This window comes from Myxocyprinus asiaticus, chromosome 19 (assembly GCF_019703515.2).
Source record: "Myxocyprinus asiaticus isolate MX2 ecotype Aquarium Trade chromosome 19, UBuf_Myxa_2, whole genome shotgun sequence".
NCBI lineage: Eukaryota > Metazoa > Chordata > Actinopteri > Cypriniformes > Catostomidae > Myxocyprinus > Myxocyprinus asiaticus.
The window spans coordinates 48,145,968-48,148,467 of record NC_059362.1 but is presented as its reverse complement, the minus strand read 5'-3'; positions in this window follow the sequence as shown (position 1 = coordinate 48,148,467).

Below are 2,500 nucleotides of genomic sequence, written 5' to 3'. Positions count from 1 at the left end.
GCTGAATTCCCACGGCTGTCCATTCACCTCTGCTGGATCTGATGGCGCATTTCAGCGGCTTCTCCCTCCTCTGCACTGGTGCACTCCAGGTAAGTACTTCGATGTCCCTGAACACAGCACGGCCACGGCACGACGTGGCACCTCACGCTCCGCCCCACCACGAGGCCCCACCCGCTGGTACGTCCGACGAGGTTGTCCCCTTGGTCCCCCTCACCTGGAGCTTGGACACGTGACTTGCGCTTTCCAACCTGTCGCGATGGCTGATCCGGACCGTCCGACTCGGCTACGCGATTCAGTTCGCCAGGCGTCCGCCCAGGTTCAGCGGCATCCACTTCATCTCGGTGAAGGGAGAGAACGCCGCTACCTACGGAAGGGTGCGATAGAGTCTGTCCCTCCGGTGGCATACATCAACCGTCAAGGCAGTTTACGCTCCCGTTGTATGTCACAACTCGCCCGCCGTCTCCTCCTCTGGAGTCAGCAGCACCTCAAGTCGCTGCGAGCCACTCACATCCCGGGCGACCTCAACACTGCAGGGGATTCGCTGTCACGTCAGGTTACCCTCAGGGGAGAGTGGAGACTCCACCCTCAGGTGGTCCAGCTGATTTGGGGTCGATTTGGGCAGGCACAGGTAGACCTGTTCACTTCCCGAGAATCCACCCACTGCCCGCTCTGGTACGCCCTGACCGAGGCACCTCTCGGTATAGACGCGCTGGCACACAGCTGGCCCCTGGACTACGCAAATAAGCGTTTCCCCCAGTGAGCCTACTTGCACAGACTCTGTGCAAGGTCAGGGAGGACGAGGAGCAGGTCGTCCAAGTAGCACCCTACTGGCCCACCCAGACATGGTTCTCGGACCTCATGCTCCACGCAACAGCCCCCTCCCCTGATTTGATTTGATTTGATTTGATTTACACTATGTTCAGCACTTTGAGTGCCTAGAAAAGTGCTATATACATGTAAGGAATTATGATTATTAATATTATTAAGGGGTGGCAGGGTGGTTCAGTGGGTAGCACTGTCGCCTCACAGCAAGAAGATTCGAGTCCCAGCTCAACCTGGCCCTTTCTGAGCAGACAGGGAAGCAGATGCTTATATATCTTTGGGATATGATTGACAGGCCTACATTAACAAGCTTCTCCTGAACTTACGTTTGGAACTTTTAAATTTAAACAATTTATGAAGTGAAAAGTATTTAAAAACTGACTCTTCAACGGCATTCACAACTTCAGTGTCCCGAGAGCATTATTTTATTTTATTTTATTTTATTCAAGTGTGAAATGGACACAGATGTTCTAACGTTCTAATAACAGATATTTCTGTGTTTTTAGAGTGAATTTAGTTCTCAGTTGGAAAGACGGTTGCTCTGCTTGTTTTTACCCCCTCTCACACCATGTTAAAGCAGTGTAAAGTCTGACAAGTGCTTTCTGGGTCTTTTTAGCAAACATTTTTAACATCACTGGACTAACACAAAACCTCTTTCTTCACAGAATCATGACAGGATTACCTCACCATACTCCATTCTGAGAGCTGATTGGCTGAAACACACAAGGATGGCATTATAGCACCATATCAATCCCCATAACTGGCACATTTCTGTTTCCTGTGCAGCTGGAGCCAGTGCCAATCTTTAATTTTATTAACCTGTTAATCGGCTTGTTCCCATGCATAATTAAGTCCACAAATATCGATTATGTTCAAGTTTTTCAGACTAAAACATCCTCAGTATAGATCAAGTTTATTGATAAATAGGAATATGAAAATTCTCTGTTTTTTAGCAGGATATTTCAAATAGAGTTTGGCCAATTCAATGAAAGAACGATGTTCTGGTTCAGATCCTCATCCATATATGACAAATGAAGAACATCATTCCCCATTGTGTTATTTCTAGAAGTCTGATTCCTGTACAGATCTGATAATATGATCCCTGAGGAACAGACGGTCACGACAGCCAAGACAACATTAAAGGATCCAGTTCCAAAAGGGTTTTTACAGCTTCATTTCATTGGAGAAACTTTTTATTCTCAAGTTCTTTAGAAAGCATTCATGTCCCAGTGATTTAAAGAACTCAAACTCCAAAACATCTGAAGAACTTCATTATGAATCATCAAGAACTATATTCATTTACAAAAGAATGATAAGAGGAGGGTTCTTTACTGAACCTTAGGAACCATTAAAGAACATTTATTTCTAATAAAGTAGCTTGGTAAACCCATGTTATGAGTCATTCTTTTAAATGAAGAAGACCTAAAATCAGAACATAAATCTGGTTAAACTAGTTAAAGGGACAGTTCAGCCAAAAATGAAAATTCTCTCATCATTTACTCACCCTCATGCCATCCCAGATGTGTGACTTTCTTTCTTCTGCAGAACACAAATGAAGATTTTTAGAAGAATATTTCAGCTCTGTAGGTCCATACAATGCAAGTGAATGGTGACTAGAACACCAAAAGCTCCAAAAAACACATAAATGCATAAAAGTAATCCATAAGACTCCAGTGGT